This window comes from Petromyzon marinus, unplaced genomic scaffold, assembly GCF_048934315.1.
Source record: "Petromyzon marinus isolate PM22_M1 ecotype Great Lakes invasive population unplaced genomic scaffold, UKy_Petmar_22M1.pri1.0 PM_G_Scaffold_10, whole genome shotgun sequence".
Taxonomy (NCBI): Eukaryota; Metazoa; Chordata; class Hyperoartia; order Petromyzontiformes; family Petromyzontidae; genus Petromyzon; species Petromyzon marinus.
In genome coordinates, this window is record NW_027422651.1 from 2261574 (window position 1) to 2280986 (window position 19413).

General features: G+C 45.0%; 1 pseudogene; it reads left to right on the top strand.

Annotated features, from left to right (window-relative positions):
- Positions 1-1251: 1251 nt before the first annotated feature.
- LOC142908599 (heterogeneous nuclear ribonucleoprotein L-like) lies at positions 1252-17651 on the top strand (annotated as a pseudogene).
- The last annotated feature ends 1762 nt before the right edge of the window (positions 17652-19413 follow it).

A 19413-nucleotide genomic window follows, 5' to 3' on the forward strand; every position in this document is an offset into this window, starting at 1 on the left:
CCTTAACGACTTGGAGAAGATCTGCAAAGAGGAGTGGGACAAAATCCCTCCTGAGATGTGTGCAAACCTGGTGGCCAACTACAAGAATCGTCTGACCTCTGTGATTGCGAACAAGGGTTTTTCCACCAAGTACTAAGTCATGTTTTGCAGAGGGGTCAAATATTGATTTCCCTCGTTAAAATGCAAATCAATTTATAACATTTTTGACATGCGTTTTTTCTGGATTTTGTTGTTGTTATTCTGTCTCTCACTGTTCAAATAAACCTACCATTAAAATAATAGACTTATCATTTCTTTGTCAGTGGGCAAACGTACAAAATCAGCAGGGGATCAAATATTTTTTTCCCTCACTGGAGTAGAGACGATGGGACGAAGGGGTGAATCTACTTTATGTATTTTTGGTAAGCCGCATAATCTTGGTGGCCTGGCAGTAGAAGGTTTCAACGAGAACTGTTTGGTTTGATCAATTAATGCGGTTGAATCAGAAATGATTTTGTTGGTTTGTATGATGAGGCTGTTGGTGGGATCTCTTTTTATTTTTGTATAGCTACCATTGATGAGTAATTCTTGAATTTTGTTGTTATATTGTATTTTATCCATGATGACAGTGGCATTGACCTTGTCGGCTGAGAGGATGACAATGCCATCCCTATTTTTTAATTTCTATAATAATCAGATTTGAATATATATTTATTTATTTTTATTTAAAAATAATCAAATTTGATTAGTAAAATTTGAAAGGAAATTTTATATATTTATTATTTAAAATACTCAAATGTGATTATTTGTAAGTTTTATTTTTTATTATTTTAAAATATTAAAATTTGTTATAAAGAAAGGCTAAATTATTAATTAAATATTCCTGCCTTGATTTATTATGTAAAAGTAATAGAAATTGGCCAATTATTTTATTATTTATTCATTATTATTTTAAAATAATCCAATTGTTATTTTAACTTATAATGTATATTTATTTATTATTTTAAAATAATCAAATTTTATTATTTTAATTTATACATTTTTATTTATTTAATCTTATTTTAAAAATAATCAAATTTGTTTTTTATGTACTTATTCTTATTTAAAAGCAATCAAATTTGATTATTCAAAATTTCGTTTTATTTATTTATTATGATTGTACAATAATCTAATTTGATTATTTTTATTTATCATTTATTATTATTTATTTAATATTATAAAAATTTAATCAAATTTAATTATGTAGTCCGAGTCCGACCTAGGGGGAGGCCCACGACTGCTTCAGATCTCCGTCGCCGGCCCCAGTCGGCCGAGAGAGGCGTCACGTGACGAGTGGCTGTGGGGTCACACCAAGCCGCGCGAACATCGCCAGAGGCCACATCGATCCGAGAATCGATGTCACGCGTTGGAATCGCCCCGCCGCCGCCGCCCGCTGCTGCCGCTGACGCTCGGCGATCCGCGCGGGCGTCGTTTTCGAGCGACAGGATCGCGAATCGATTCCCTCCGGCGCTCCACGCCATCACGACGATGTTGACCTCCGCCGCCCGGCACGCGGCCAAGCGCCTGGGAGTCAATGGCGAAGGCAACGACCGCGTCCAGGCGGGCGCGATGGTGAGCGTCAGTGACGAGCGACTTGACGAGGTGTTTTTATAACGAGAAGATGTTTATTTTACTCCTCCTCGCCCAGAGCCTCGTTGTGAGGCCTGGGCCAGAGGCTTCACTCAGGCGACGTGCCACCACCACCACCAGCCGTGTTTATATTATTTAACGTGATTGTTTAGCTTTGTAACTCGCAGATTCCAGTGCCGTTGCGAAGAGCTTCTCGTTGTTGGTGTTGGGGATGGACCACGCGGACCACAGCATCGCTAGGCTCTGCTTACGTTCAGTAAAACGCGTTTTGGTAAACGTGGATTTCGTGTTCGTTAACACTTTGGGCTATTTCCAGTGTAATTTTTTTATACGGCGTTTTCTCTTCTAAGGGTGGGTATTCTCTTTGCACTGAACTAAAATAATAAAAAAATATGAAACAATAAAAACATTACTCATTGTTTTTTTCGGTAAAGTCACGTATGTAGAAATACAATAAAATTATATTAAAACAAAAAACAATCACGACGTTTCGATCACAACGCAAGCGATCTTCATCAGGTGTCAAGAACAAATCACGGAGGTAAATACAGCAAAAGATGAGAGACGAGAATTCAACAAACCTGAAACAACATGTGAAGCACATCCAGTCAGGCCAACAACACAGACACTTCCTGGCGGACCACGAATAAAAACATTGCCTACCAGGAGAAATTCGTTCATGAGGCTATCCACATATACAAGCACAGAGACAATTTCAACCGAGAAGATGGATTCTGGCTTAACAATCATTGGAAGGATTTGATAAACCATTTCGGGTCTTAATTGTTCACGCTTACGGTGGCTTTCAGACCGCATCCATTATTTTCGTCTCCCCCCTCCTCTTTTCAGAACATAGATGGACTGGTCCATCTGAACAAACTCTCAAATCGCTCTCCGTGGTGCTGACGTTAAAAAAAATGCCACTTTTATTCAAATTTTCTTGCTGTGGTTTTCACACCTGATGATGATTGCTTCTTGTGTTGCAGTCAAAACGTCGTGAGAATTGTATTTTATATTTTTATTATTTTATTGTTTCCCTTCTACGTGGTGACTTTTCCGGAAGAACCAAGAATATTAATCCCTGCAGTCACGAAAGCTTTAAATCAAAAGTTAAAATACTAATTAAGTTAAAATACCGATATGTTAAATGTCCCACGCGATAGCGTCGTGGGGTAGCTCTTCGACCCTCCCCAATGTCATTAAAAACTTTGCGGAATAAACTTTACAGCGTCTACAAAAGCGCACCTGGCGGTGGGGGATGCGAGTTCCAGAGTTTGTAACTCGAGGGCCGTTTAGATTTAAAGTTAAACTCGCGAACGTTCTTAGCGATTACTGAAATGATGGCACTGAGCTATGGCCATTTTTTGCCAAACGGATGCAGATTTAAAAAGCCCTTTAATGCAAGTGTCTGCATCTGCTCCGATATCACTTGCCGGCGATGTTAGCCTTGGCTTTATTTTGGTGATTTTGAAAAAGTTTTATGGTTTGGCCATGATTGTTTTGTTGTAGTACGGAGTTAGACTGATGGCTTTAATCTTAGTTGTCTTGTGGTTGTTGTTGTTGTTTGACTTGCATCCCACTGGGATTTTTGCACACAGCGTTGGTGTACGGTGCTATTTCAAGGATTATTTTGCTGTTTTTTCCTGGATTTTTTGTTTGCACAGTCACACAAAGTCACTTTAAGATGTTTTTATTGTTCATGTTTTTGTTTGTTGCGGTTGCACCCGATTCAAGAGCCAAATGGCTCACAGGGCTATACCAAATAAATGAAACTGAAAACTGTCTTCTCGGTATAGGAGGAAACAACAGCTTTGCACAATAGTCGTGTTGAGTTTGCTTCCTTGCCGACGTGCACAGGACACGTTTGAGGACCCACACAAGCCCCCACCGTCGGCTGTGGTTCACGTGCGGGGACTCTCGGACACAGCCCTCGAGTCGGACCTCGTGGAGGCCGTGCGGTACTTTGGCCTAGTCAGGTGACCAGTCGGTGGTGACCGTTGCCCGCATGGGGAAGAAAGCTGTATTATTATTGTTGTTTACCGAAAACACCAAAGATTAATTCCTGCAGTCACGAAAGCTTTGAACCAAGTTTAAACCGCCTCTACGGGGAGGTATAAGGTCTGTATCTTTGTGTCTGTCTTTGTGTTGTCTTGTGTTGTCTCTGCTTGTGTATCTGCCTTTGTGTCTGTGCTTGGATTTGTTTCTCTGTGCTGTCTCTGCCTGTGTGTCGGTCTTGGTGCTTCCGAATGTTTGCTGCCGTGCTCCACTTTGCTCTATGCATACCTCATGCTAAAATGTCCCATTGTCTCTCAGCCTTGCCTTCTCATGCTAAAATGTCCCATTGTCTCTCAGCCTTGCCTTCTCATGCTAATATGTCCCATTGTCTCTCAGCCTTGCCTTCTCTGCCTATTTAAGGCGACTTCACTGTGTGCTTGTACCTGTGCTGGTCTGCTGTACTTGAATGTCTATGTGTGTGTGTGCCGTCTGTATCTTAAATTTCATACTTAACTTGCAATTTAGCAATCTTTGAAATAACGTAATCAACCAGGCTTTGCGTTAATTGTGTTTGACCGACCGTCTATGTTGCTTTATTTGGTTTCCAAATTCTGCTAAACTCTTGTCTGTTTGGTATGCTTCTCTCTCTATGTCCCCTATTGTGTCGGTGTTAGTTCCCCCCTACTTGGGTGTCTGTATATACATCTGGGGTTATGTGTTTCCCCTCTCTCTTAAATTTAGCTCTTCTGTACCTGATGATGGCTGCTTGTGTTGCAACCGAAACGTCGTACGCTATTATGTAATTTTATTAATTCTTATTTATACGTGACTTTACCGAAAAAAAAACAAAGATTATTGTTGTTATTATTGTTATTGGTGTTGTTATTATTGTTATTATTGTTGTGGTGGTGGTGTTTGCGGACGTGGAGTGAACGTAGACCTTGGAAATTCGAGTATTACCGATTTTCGGTTCAATAACTCAAGAAATTGCATAACACAAAAATACTCGATGGTTCTTAAGCACGGGGTGGGAGATGCCCTTTCTGGGGGTGCAAGACGTGCCAGATTATTTTTTAACAAGGTAAATCCATCGAAACACATTGAGCACGGGCACGTACGCACCGCTACTTTGTTCCATCAAACCTCTAAATTAATAAACATTGTACGTTTTAAAAAAAATATTGAGAACCAAAGGGGGGGTGGCAAGGCTGCAGGTTAAAGCTCAAGAACCACTTCCGTAAATAAAAAGTCGTGGCCGCGTGTGGCGGTGGACGAGAGGGCGCGGCGTTGCCCACGTCACGGCGTGATCGGCGACGCCGTGCGTGGCTTACTCGGGGCCTTGCCAGCCTGAAGTGACCAACCAAAAACCACTTCATCTTCTTTGGGGTTCTTTCGGTAAAGTCACCACCGCGTAGAATGAGAATAAAATAATAAATTAATAAAAATAACACCATAAAATTCTCACGACGTTTCGGGCCACAACACAAGTGGCCTTCATCAGGTGAAGGGACGAGACTGCCAAACTGAAATGGGACAGTCTCGTCCCTTCACCTGATGAAGGCGACTTGTGTTGTGGCCGAAACGTCGTGAGAATTTTATTGTGTTTTTTTATTAATTTATTATTTTATTCTCATTCTACGCGACTATACCGAAAGAACCAAAGAAGATGAATCCTTGCAGTCACGAAAGCTTTAAATGGAAACAAAAACCGTTTGATTTTCAATTTCCCCAAGTCACGAATTCCCTCCGAATTAAAGTGCCGCTGCTGCTTTTGTTGTGCCGTCTGACAAAAGCGGCACACGTTCAACTGTGATTAGTAACCGTGTTAAAAATTAATATCTCGTATTGAAATGGTGCACACACGTACCTTGTTTATGTACGTTTGAAGAGGCTTCGTTTGTCAGGTGATACATCGACAGAAGAAGACTACATTACCCTCAAGATGTATTTTAAATATAATTATATTCTTACAGTACATTCAATTCCAACGTACTACACTGCCAAACTGAAATGGGACGTGGCATCTAACCTGCATCCAACCAGTCTCCACTCCGTTGCATGCATTGAAACATTTCTTGAGATCAAATGAGGTGACTTGGAGCAGACCAACCTCGTGTTTAACATTAACAACAACAGGCATGCGTTTTAAAGTCGGCCACATCTTTGAATAACGGCACTCGTTTGAATCGCTCCCTCCGTGCAGCTACGTGGTGATGATACCCAAGACGCGGCAGGCGCTGGTGGAGTTTGAAGACCCGGAGAGCTCCCGCAGCTGCGTCGACTACTCGTCCAAGGGCTCCGTCTACGTGTGCGGGCAGCCGGCCTACTTTAACTTCTCTACCAGCTAGAAGCTTTGGCGCCCTGGCGTCCCGGGGGACAACGGCAACAGCAACCACATCCTGCTCTTCACCATTCTCAACCCCATCTACCCCATCACCACGGTGGGCATTGTTACACTTACAGCAGCTGGACATTAATGTGTGAATAGTTTGTCGGGTGTGCCACGCACACACGCGCATGTTTCATTTATACGAGTGAAATTATGTCCGTTTTGGATTACAGTGAATGGCTTTGCTAAGGAAATTACATTGATCCTTTGGTTCATTTGAGGCAATTGAAGTCGTGTTTTTTGTTTGTGCTTTGAAGTCTACCAATGGCATTGAATAAAAAACAATATATAGACCTAATGTTGATTTTGGAAAGCGTTGATGTCCTGTATGGCTCGATCTTAAAAATTCACTGGAAAAAAAGCTTTTCAAATTTACTTGGTAATGCGTGCAAAATCACCTCGCTGCGTTTGTGTGCTCCATGTGGTCCTGCAGGATGTGCTTTACAACATTTGCAAACCATTTGGGCCTCTGCAACGCATTGTTATCTTCAGGAAGAATGGCCTGCAGGCCTTTGTGGAATATCCTTTCAACGAGATGCATAACCGTAACGATATGTCCGCCATTCACGTAATTTTACGTGTTATTTTGGAGATGCTAAATGTATTGTTTTTAAAATGAAATGGTCGTGTTTTCCTTAATTTTTGGCCACGTTTGTTTCGGTTGAGAGCGCCGAGAGAGCGAACTCATCTCTGAATGGAGCGGACATCTATTCGGGCTGCTGTACTCTCATAGTGGACTATGCAAGGGCAAGTACAACCGATACTTTGTACATTCACAAGTGTGTGCACCACAACCTGGGTTTTTTCACCCGCAGACCAAAGATTTCATTTAATATTATGAATTGACCACTTTGGTGAGCAAATAATGCTGAATACACACGGCAATTCATTGCTAGATGAGGGCTTCTGCACTCGATGCCTGTTGTGGGGGTTATTTGACTTGTGTGCGGGGTAAAGGAGTGTAGCATATATTGTGGCTGCATAGAAATACAATGCACCCAATGGATTTTACAGCTGCCCACCACACAGCCCCACAACCTACAACAACCCATTGTGCATGACGGGCATCCTTGCCGTTGTCTAAAGTCAAACTTTTCCCAATTGATATTACCGTGTGAGGGTGGTTCTCATCTGAGCCAGTGCCCTGAGCCAGTTAATGTAAAATTCGCATCCAGTGGGAAGGGTAGAGTTGGTTTTCAATTCGATTTTATTTGGTGACGGGTGATTAACATTCAGCCATAGGCTGCTTTGCGAGACCTGCAGAGTACCTGAGGGGAGATGTTACATTGTTAGCAGGAAATAAAATTACAGAACAGTAATAACGAATGCATCATTTTCATAACGGGGTTATGGCACTTCAACATTTTTGAGGTATACGATCAAGGCTAACGCTTTACAGTACACGAGGAACACTGCGAATAAATAATACCGAGTTAGGCAGAGCATGCCAAACTTATGTGCGATTAAACAAGTTTGGAATTTAAATAGGCCACCGAGGGATAGCGATTTTTATCTGCAAACACGAAGGGAGCTTGTTCCAACGAAGAGGGATAATCAACACGTGATCTTAAAAAAAAAACTGGTGGCAGAAGGCCACTGTTTTCCCACAACTCCGATAAGCACGCTTTTGCTACGTACGGTGCGAAAGTTTAGCTTATCGTTGACTTGCTACGTGTGGCAGCTCTTATTCATTCATCTCCCAGGAGGTTAAGGGTTGCGTTAAGTACCTCGGCTTTACCGCAAGTTGCGTGCCGTAATTGTCTCGGGGGTAATGACCGCTTAATAATTATTATGCTTGTAAATTTTAAATGGTTCTAAAGTTTCGATTTAAAGCTTTCGTGACTGCAAGGATTCATCTTCTTTGGTTCTTTCGGTAAAGTCACCACGTAGAATGAGAATAAAATAATAAAATAAAACAATAAAATTATCACGACGTTTCGGCCACAACACAAGGTCGGGACGACAGGTTTGTTCCTTTCACCTGAAGAAGGCCACTTGTGTTGTGGCCGAAACGTCGTGAGAATTTTATTGTTTTATTTTATTATTTTATCCTCATTCTACGTGGTGACTTTACCGAAAGAACCAAAGAAGGTTCTAAAGTTATATAATTTTTTCCCAGCATCTATGCCCTATATGCTGGCCACGAATAATGTTTATCTTTTCCCCCTGCTGTGTCCTCTTTACAGGCGACGCGTCTGAATGTGTTTAAAAATGACTCTGATACCTGGGACTTCACCAACCCTGGCCTCAAGCAAGGTAAGACCAATATTGAGCATATCAGAGCCGCGCTCTCTCGACAGCTGGTGGTGGTGAGCCCTCGGGTGTGTGGGGGGTGACGTTTTTAACGCAAGGGCTGGGGGGTGTGCACGGCGTGATGAAACAGGCATTGACTTTCTGTACGCGGCCGGCTTTGCCGTGTTATACTTGAAGATCAGTGGCCAAGTAGAGGGGGAAGTTTGGAGCGTTCTCAAGAGGATAATGCAGCTTCTGCACTTGAGATTTTGGTTGCAGAAAAATGTCACACCTGCAGACACTTGGTTGTCTTGAAGCACATTGGTGTACTGTTTACAATCTACAGAACTTGGTCGTTGTCACAGGAAGTTATTTGAAACGCCATTCCCCTCTTTTGTATCAATCATGCAATCACTGCAATTGTGTAGAGCTGGTCAAGGTTATTTTCGTTTATACCTATCTTCTCCATATATATAAAAGGCAAAGTTGTGAATATGTGTGTCTGTTCAAAATGTTTAGCGTACTTCCCGACATGCAACAAACTGGAAATTTGCCATGTGGGTACTTTCCAGACTGTACACCGTGCAAACATTACACAAATACACTTTTGTTTTTTGGGGGGGGGGGGACTCGATAATGCATTTATTTTTTGCACGGCAAGTGAGCTGTGACGTCAAATCTGTCACGTGACCCGTAGTGTAGCGGTTAGCGCTACGCTGCGCTACGAACCCGGCGACCCAAGTTCGATTCCCGCTCACCGCCACCACCGGTGACGATTATTTTAACCGGTCCTGGGCCTCCCCTAGGTCGACTCAGCCTCAAACGAGTAACTGCTGTGGTGTGTGAACATCGCCACTGGGGAGACAAAGGCGGCCGGGCGTGGTGGATCCAAGTCCCGGGCGAAGCCGGGTAGTAACAGCTAGCGCAACATATAACTAAATAATCTTTGTGTTTTTTTAGCCCATGCTAAGCTTGCGTAGTTTACTCTGGGCAGATTGGTTTTAAACTCCTGCCCTTGTACTTTGTTTTTCTAGTTTACCCTTCACAACAATGTGGCAGTATAAGTGAATGTTGTGAAGAACAGGATTCACAAGGAGGCATGTGGCTGCTGGAGTGTTCAATAATCCATTGGATTAATTTTTTTGTTACCATTAAAGCTGTTGCCCTGGTACTGGACATGCGATAGACATTGCCATTAAGTTGGTGGCGTTTTAGATTTTGATCAGCTTTGAAGATTTTCCCAACGTCAAGTGCATGTGGCCCATAGGCGGGTACTCGGTTGTTCGGGGTGTATCAAGGCTGGGCATTTTTACACTACAGTGTAAAACCTTGCATTGCGAGCATAATTCGTTCCGGGAACGTGTTTGTAATCCAAAGCGCTCGTACATCAAAGCACTCGTCTATCAGTTGTGTGATCACGTGACTCACGGCAGTACAAAGTGTGTCTACACGTACACTGCTCGTATTGCAAGACCTCGCTCGTTTATCAAGTTAATATTTATTTTCAATTTTAGCTCGTCTTGCAAAACACTTGCAGACCAAGTTACTCGCAATCCAAGGTTTTACTTTTATATTTAGATTTACCAGGGTGTGTGTCTGTTGGATCAGAAGTAGGTGCCAACTTTCACTGGCATATTTGAGGTGGACATTGCACGTTGCGTTTTTATATTTTGTAGGGTTGAGAAACCTTGACTGCATTATGTGGTGTCTGGATACTAAGCGGAGAAGCTTAGAGGATGTCAGAAAAGCCGATATTTACGATTGAAAATATCACTTATTATAAAGTAACCCTTTTAATTTGGTACGATTGAGCCTGAACAGGAAAATGGTATCTTTGTCCCGAGTACATTGTGTGTACGCACAGATATTAGTTTCCGAAGAGGTAAGTCTCGCCACTTTATCAAGGGAGCTTCAGGGACACGGTGCGGTTTGATTTAATCGCCAAATTTCCGTAAACGCTTCGAAGAGTATTTTCCTCACTCCCAACATCAACGCTACAAGGAGCATCTGCGAGCATTGCCGCACACAAGCACACGAGGCAATTTGCAAGCAACACACGAGCAATCAAGCGCCCGGCAGCCAACAGCCACCGACGTGAACGGCGACGACACGAACGGCGAAATTGGCGACATCCTCGTCGGCACTTGGGAGGCACCGGGGACCATGCAACCAACACGCCGCCACCGCTGTGACACGCACGGCCGACCCGCGCCCCCCACGCCTGCAGCGCCACGTCACGGAACACTCGGCACTCGGCGCAGCACGCCGCGTCCGCTGCACCGCAACCGCCACGTGCCGCTTGGCAGAGGCCATCGGATAACCTGCGTCCAGCCGCAGGCACCGGGGGACACGGCGCTGACAGACCGGCAAAGCACCGGAACCGCCGCGAAGAAGCCGGGAGCGACGAAAGCCCGCATTCACCGCGAACGGGACTTGGAAATAAGCCGAACGGAACGCGTGCCGATGCGTTTGGGGCTTAAAATCGCTCCGTTGGTGAGAATTTACCTCCACGCTCGTACGTTTAGACTGCCTTGCTAAAGTTTTGTTTGCAAACGAGGATTTTGACATTGCAGATGCCAGACACAACGCATTTCGCATCGGTTTATAAGCGGCGATCTTTTTCATTTTAAAGGTTCGTAAGGCCCCGTCGCCCACTTCAAGCGTCCCAATTTTAAGCCCCAAACCAAAAAGGGTCGCCGGAGAGCGAGAGGTGCGGTGGCACGGACAACGCGGGGGGGTGCATTTGTGCCAAGCGTGACTGCTGTTGGCGCAGGAAAGAAGGCGCCGGCCTTTCTGTTGCATCCTCCTCGCGATGGGTCGTCAGCCGCCGCCCGACTCTGGGCAACTTTGTGTTCCCGTCGAAGCGTAGACTGGGTAAGAAATGAGCGGGCATCGCAGGCGGCAACCACGGACACTCGCTGACGCCGCACCTCGGAACAATTTGTCGCGTGCATCTGTACACCTCGAATAAATTTTGTTTTTTCTTCTTCTTGCGATGAGCGTTTCTTTACGCGCTGTATTTTGTATGGTGCTCGTTATTTATGTTGCGCCGTGTGAAATCTGCATTTTAAAAAATACCGCCAATTGTTTTTATCGACAGACGCAGCGCGCCCCCGTGTGGAGTGTGCCCGGAATTTCTTAATGTGTTGGTCATGTGAATGTTCTGGGTGCAGAATGCATTTTTTGGATTGTCCTTATTTTGTGCAGCAATGAGCGCTTATGTTTCCCGTGGGTGAATTTGGTGATCGTTTTTTTGTTGTTTTCAGAGGACAATGCAATGATGCCAGCGAAGCAAACGTCTCTCCTTGGCGACCATCCCAAAGCACACGCTTGCGGTGGTGGCGACTGTGGAGGTAATCCCCTTGTTGCGAATGCTATAATTTCGGTTTCCTTCAGCTTGCTGTCAGATTGAAAGAACCTGCTGCCTGTTGAGAACATTTCTTATTTGGAATTAGTGTTAAGGTGCATCCTAAAAACCTTTTTTTGCGATTAACAATTGCAACGTATGAGTTGCTTTGTGTTTTAAGAGACGATATTTCCAATAGCTATCAGATGTATTGGGTATTTAAAACAAGCTATGCTGAATAAGAGCTCTAGCTTGGTGGCCCTCAACCTAAAATAAAAACTAGTTTAGTCTATTCCCTAGGCAACTGAGTCTTCTGGACCAATGTTTTCCAGTGTCTCCAAGGAGTAGAGTGGTGATTCCTGGGTTACCTGACCTTATAGGAAAGGGCACACGTGTGTAAGATGATGGTTGTCATAAATCTGTTTTTCAGAGAAGTTTAGAGAGTTTCAGCTAGTTCACGATGCGTTTCCCCCTCTTGTGTGTTTGCGTCACAGGCCACCAGCAGCCACCACCACCGGGCGTCGACTACGGATCTGGCGGCGACGGCATGGGCGGTGGGGGAGGAATGGGCATGGGAGTAGGCATGGGCAAACAGGTTGGGCCCCAGGGTGGTACCCAGGGCCAGCACGTGCAGGCCATGATGAACCAGCAGGCCGACAACAAGGTCCTCATTGTTTACGACTTGGACGCCGAACGCTTCAACTGCGACCGCGTGTTTAACATCCTCTGCCTCTTCGGCGACGTGGAGAAGGTGCCTTCGCTGGGTGTTGCGCGCACCTGCTTTGAAATGAGTCCCCGTTTTTTTTCTTCCAAAGGTTCAACCGCGGTGCAATGCGTACGCACGCGTGTGGTGCACGTCGTGCGCTGATCGTGTTATATAAAGTGGGAGATTCACACGACCAAATTTGTGCACCGATTGACAACATAAACATTTGGTAATTTTCTTTACAAAAATGTACCCAATGCGAAGTGTTCTTTGTGCATGTTTTCTAATGGCCCCTCGGCCAACACTTCACATTTCAACAATGCGTTACAACGAAACTTGTAGATATTTTCGTGCAAGATTGCACGATGCTGAACCATCTTACGGGTTGTTATTTTTGTAGGTTAAGTTCCTGAAGAGCAAGCCGGGAGCCGCCATGGTCGAGATGGGAGATCAGTACGCCGTGCACAGGGCGGTTTTTCACTTCAATATGTCTCAGATCTTTGGAAATAAAATCAACCTCTGGTGAGCCTTTTTGTTCCCGTGTTAAATTGGTAAATGTAACTCGTCATATCCTGTTAATGTAATTGGATACTGCTTTCCATTTAGAGAAGACAACTTTAGTAAATATTTAGTGCAAGTGACTAAATTTTAGGACGGTGAAAAAGAGAGCTGATGAATACCGTGAACGAAACACTCGTCACAGCTCACGAGGACCCCGGTGACTTGCTGTCCAGAGCCTTTATTGAAGTGGCGAACATGAAATTTGGATTCTAGATTTGAAGCTTTACGGGGAGGGCCTTTATTGAAATAGCGAACGTGAAATTTGGATTCTAGATTTGAAGCTCTACGGGGAGGGCTTTCACCTATCTGTTAGAGCTTTCAACAGACAACGGGACAAGAAGTCAAAGCTCATCGAGACGCTGACCTTCCTCAAAAGATGCCGCGACAACAAGCTTAAAGGACGCGACCTGGGCTTGCTGTCTTCACTCCAACGCTGTCCTCTGGACAGTCCGGTCCCTTCACCTGATGAAGGCCACTTGTGTTGTGGCCGAAACGTCGTGATTTTTTGTTATTTTATTTTTTACCCACGTGACTTTACCGAATCGAACCAAAGAGCACGTGAAATTTGGAACGTGATAAAATAAAAACTAAAAACAGTTTCTTCGCGCTATTCCCTCCCTTCCGCCCTCGTCTTGGCAGCGTGTCGAGGCAGCGGTCGATTGTGCCGGGCCAGGCGTTCGAGCTGCCGGACGGCACCGACAGCTACAGGGACTACGCAGGTTCTCACAACCACCGCTACGCCAACAGCGAGAAGGCGGCGAAGAACCGCAACCAGCGTCCCACCGTGGTGCTGCACTTCTTCAACGCGCCCACGGACATCACGGCCGAGATGTTCGCGCAGGTCCGTGCCCCCGCCGCCCCTTCAGCCTACTGCCAGCAGCGCAGAAGGGGAGCGCGTTCGGTTTCTTTAAAAGTTTTCCCAGGTGAAGCTTTTATAAATATTCAAGTCCAAAGTTTGCACGTGAAACAATCGTGGGTTTTTAAGATGAGCCTATTGATGTTGTGGAGTTTGTGGTGGCCAATGACATGTTTCCTGTGACGGGACAAATGTAAAATGGTGTAATGTAGTTTCCTTTCAGCGGTTAAAACATAAGATGTATAAATAATGCAGTCGATGTTCCAAAGGGACTTTTTTGTTACAGACTAGACAACACCTCGCGTTAATTTGTCCTGTTTAATACATTACGATTCATATTCATTCGTATTCGAAAGGTTTACATTTCAGTCTTTGGACATTGTTTCTGCAAATGGTTGCATTCCCCCTGAGTCTATGCTTGGTGTTCACAATAATCTGAGCACTTTAAAAGACTGCTCCAAAGCTGGCGAATGTAAATTAAAAAATGGACAACGGGATTTGTGCCTTCAATTAAAATGACATCTCCCGAATGCTTTACCGGTGCACGTTAACTGTTACCAACTATAACGTGAACGCCGCCCGTTCTGTCCCCGCAGCTGTGCGACGAAATGTCGATTGCGAAGCCCCGCTCTTTCAAAGTGTTTTCTGGAAAAAGTAAGTCCCGCAAAGTATGTTTATTATTTATCTTACGTGTCATGGCACAGAATAAATCGTGTACTGTATTCTCCATGCAATCGTCGCTTGATTTACAGCACGACACCAGATGATCTGCAACGTGTGCTATGAGGCCATGCTCAAGAAACCCTGTGAGAAATTCTCTCCCGAGAGCAATCCTTGCTATTCACTCGCGCCCAAGCTGACTGAAGCGTGTTAGCGTAGCCAAGGCATCGGACTGAAGCCTTCCTGCTGCAGAAATTCACCGACGACTGACACCACCCTTTAAACACGGCAAAGGGTTTCATATTCTTGGTTCTTTAGGTAAAGTCACGTAGAAGGGAAACAACAAAATAATAAATATATACAAACACAGACAATTTCAACCGAGAAGATGGATTCTGGCTTAGCAATCATTGGAAGGATTTGATAAACCATTTCGGGTCTTAATTGATTGTTCACGCTTACGGTGGCTTTCAGACCGCATCCATTATTTTCGTCTCCCCCCTCCTCTTTTCAGAACATAGATGAACTCGTCCATCTGAACAACTGCCAAATCGCTCTCCGTGGTGCTAACGTTAAAAATAACCGCCACTTTTTTCAAATTTTCTTGCTGTGGTTTTCACACCTGATGATGATTGCTTGTGTTGCAGTCGAAACGTCGTGAGAATTTTATTGTTTTATATTTTTATTATTTTATTGTTTCCCTTCTACGTGGTGGTGACTTTACCGAAAGAACCAAGAATATGAATCCCTGCAGTCACGAAAGCTTTAAATCAAAATGGTGAAGGGTGTTGCGTTTTACACGACCCAAATGACTCCATGAGCAATGGTCCGTCCACGTGTCCAGCCGATAGGAGCGTGTCCGGCCTGACGGAGTGGGAGACCAAGAACGATGCCATGGAGGCTCTGGCGTGCATTAACCATCACCCCCTGAAGAACGCAAGTAAGTTGTGGGGTGTTGGCCATTTGTGTTGGTGCGATGACATTGAAGCGGTGCTGCATTATCGGCAAATCTTTGGTCGTACGCTCTGTTGAGCACCTAATGTTCAGATTTGGGGGGGGGCGCTTGTTATTACCATAGCACCATCTGTGTACACTGGCTGCCTAGCAGCCTTGGGTGAAATTGCAGGAAGTGAAAGCAGTTGTAGATTGTTGTATTATATATTAACAGGTTGTTATTTATGGGCGATTTGGATTTCGTTGTTGTTTGCATATACAGAATGGAATTGAAAGTTGACATAGCCAAGCACTTTCACTTATCACAACTCAACATTATCTTAGCTCCCTGAACGAGTTTGTCGACATCGACAAAGACCCTCCTAAGAATCGCTTCATTGTTTTAAGTTTTTGTGTGCTCCAGTGAAGACGTCATGTGGCTCCCCTGTTTTTATTTTCTCAGATGTTCCATACTTCTACACCCTCAAACTGTGCTTCTCCACTGCCCAGCCTTCATAGAAGACAACTCAACATGTTTCATGCCGTATTGAACGTCGGTGTCAACATCATTGTCACTTTGTGTATTATTTGTGAATGTCCCATCACTCTTGTTGAAAGTTAACCGTGGGTATAGGTCGAAAGTGCAATTTGACGCGTTTACATTTTAGTTGTCATTTTTTGGAGGATTAATTTAGATTTCTATATTGACTGTACCGAAAGATTTTAAAGGTCGCAGTGGAAATGAAGAATGTTGAAATTAAAATAATTATGGTTAGTCTCCTTAACCTGCCGAGTTTGTCTGCCGTGTGCATTGCCATTTTGTCCATGAGCCCCAAACCAGATTTCACTTGGCAGTCCTCGGGTGCCGTAACTTTAGCGGCTCCAATTAATTTACAATTTGGGGGGGTTCTCAACTTGCTCATAGCCAAAGTTTTTGCTCCCACCACGAGTGATGCTCCTTTCTTGCTGTAGCCCATGGCACTAATATTGCCCATTTAATTTCATAACGGAGAGCTCTGAAATAAATGCCAAAGAGACCCTTTTGGGGGGGGGCTGGTAAAAATATACCCCGACTCATTGACAATCCCATTGAAAAACATGGGTTGCCATTCTGTACAGTGCGTGTATTTAGCAGGTTAATACGCTTGCAAATATAAACCCCAAGAGAAAATAGAACAGTGTTTGAAAATAAAAGTATGGAGAGATGCATGTTTGACATCGAACTGGAATCGATTGAACATGAGCGTGGAGACATGAAGGAAGTTGGGCATAGGGTAGGTGAGTGACTGAGTGTGTGGGTGGCTAGGTGAGTGACTGAGTGACTGAGTGTGTGGGTGGCTAGGTGAGTGAATGAGTGTGTGGGTGGCTAGGTGAGTGACTGAGTGAATGAGTGAGTGAATGTGTGGGTGGCTAGGTGAGTGACTGCGTGAATGAGTGACTGTGTGGGTGGCTAGGTGAGTGACTGTGGGTGGCTAGGTGAGTGACTGAATGAGTGACTAAGTGTCTGTGTGGGTGGCTAAGTGAGTGACTGAGTGAATGAGTGAGTGTGTGGGTGGCTAGATGAGTCACTGAGTGAATGAGTGACTGTGTCTGTGGGTGGCTAGGTGAGTGACTGAGTGAATGAGTGTGTGGGTGGCTAAGTGAGTGACTGAGTGAATGAGTGACTGAGTGTGTGGGTGGCTAGGTGAGTGTGTTAATGAGTGTGTGTGGGTGGCTAGGTGAGTGAGTGAATGAGTGACTTGAGTGTGTGGGTGGCTAGGTGAGTGAGTGACTGAGTGTGTGGGTGGCTAGGTGAGTGAGTGACTGTGTGGGTGGCTAGGTGAGTGAGTGACTGTGTGGGTGGCTAGGTGAGTGAGTGACAGTGTCTGTGTGGGTGGGTAGGTGAGTGACTGTGTGTCTGTGGGTGGCTAGGTGAGTGTGTGGGTGGCTAGGTGAGTGCGTGAATGAGTGACTGTGTGTGTGTGCGGCTAGGTGAGTGAATGACTGAGTGTGTGGGTGGCTAGGTGAGTGAATGACTGAGTGTGTGGGTGGCTAGGTGAGTGACTGTGTGGGTGGCTAGGTGAGTGAGTGACTGAGTGTGTGGGTGGCTAGGTTAGTGACTGTGTGTCTGTGTGGGTGGCTTATCAGGGACGGGTCCCGTGTGGCCAGTGGTCGAGACCTGTACCTTGGCTGGGTCAGGTCAGACTAGCCTCCCCTAGGACCCCCTTAGCCGGAGGACCCCGAGACCCTAGCCCAGGAATAGGGCGAGTTAGACCGAAGCCGTACCTCCTCAGCTAGCAGCGGGTGAAGGGGCCGTTACCCCTTCAAGTAGAAGGCTGTATTGTATTGTGTTAAGCACCTTTGTAATAAATAAGCATTGCCTCTACCGATTCGTCTCTACGCTGTCTTAAAGAACCCACTACACATGTACAGGAATAACTCTTACGTCTTTAACCATTGAACTTGTTTTAAATACATATAAAAACTCTAAACATTTATCATGTGCACAGTATCGTAATTAAGGCGGGTACTGATACCCCAATAAAGTGCTCATATTTGGTCAGAGGAAAACCAATGCTCATTCGGTAATGCATCTCCATTGGAAGCATGTTATGATGACCTCCTACAGCGCTGTTTCACGAAGTGTTCCGTTTATCAAGAACGCATCCTGGCTGCCATAAGAGGCACGCATAAAACTGAAGGCCGCCTGGGATCAAACTTACAAAATAAGCGGATGAGAGCAGGTTGGTGCGCTTTCGGAAAATGTAACTTTATAATGAAACGCAAGACCCAATCTAGATGTGACTCACTTGCAGCACTCCACTGCCCCTACTCCACACCCCCTCTACTCTCTCCTCCCTGGCTCCTGAACCCCTCTCTTACCTACATAGCCTCTTGTCACAGCAGCCCTTTTGCCCTCTTCAGCAATTGTTTTCTTGCTGTGATTGTCCCACCTCACGGCGGACGCTTGTGTTGCGCCCGAAACGTCGCGGATTTAATTTATTTTATACCTACTACGTGACTTTACCTAAAGAGCCAAAGAGCGAGGCCCAATGTTTAGAGAGTTAAAGGATATGTAAAGCAAGGCCAAAGGCACGTAGAGGCACAACCATAAGATAACAACAGATTCTCCTGCGGAGGGAGTTGGTAGTAGGAACGTTGGGCTGCTCGGTCAATGGCCAGGGTCAACGGCGGCACCACCACGTGGTGTATTCCGTAAATATGCTCGACTGTGAGGGCGGGCATGAGCCGGCGTGAGTAGGTTACACGTTGAGTTTTATAAGGGCACCACGGGGTGACCAGCCCCTCCCCACCCAGCCCCACCCATCCCCACTCAGCCCCACCCTCCCCACCCTCCCCTCCCCACCCAGCCCCTCCCCACCCTCCCCTCTCCACCCAGCCCCACCCCTCCCATTGGTGGATGCACGACGGACGGACCTAACAATAATCCCGTGGGCTGGTGGTGTAATAACCAGGAGGTTCCTACCAGTATTAACTTTATAACCAAGTGTAAGCCCAGAGTCTCGATGTATTTTATTTCAGTGAGCCCTGGGTCAGCACTCATGAAACATCACGAAAGCACAGCAAGTACAAAGCAATTTTAAAAGCAGTTGCAGTAACAGCTAAGAATATATTAGAATACATTTCACAACATTTTACAATTAACATTGCCGAAAAGGTCTAACTAAAATCTGAAAACTCACACTATCTATGCAACAAAACTGAAAAGCGCTCAAATTTATAACATCCAATTATGGAATTAATAGCTTATTAAAAACCAATAAAATCCTAAGGTTGGAGGTTGACTCAGCCTATGAGCCCTCCAGGGACAATACAATTAGTACCACTAAGTAGGGAAGTAAACACTGGTTGTCCTATGGGTCGACTCACACCCATCATTGAAATGTGACATTTCTAAGACTGGTTAAGGGCCGTAAAAACACAACACCATTGCACATTTGAGCAGGAAATCAACTTTGACTTGACAATTATAAAAACTGAGTGGGCCAGGATCATGTTTAGATGTTATACAAATGTGATATAATTCCACGTGTGGAGGAGCATTGTGAGTGAAGGATTAGCCAACAATTTGTATTTAAGTTTAGGAACCTGGCATATGAATGTTTCAAATGCTGGTCTCGTGTAAA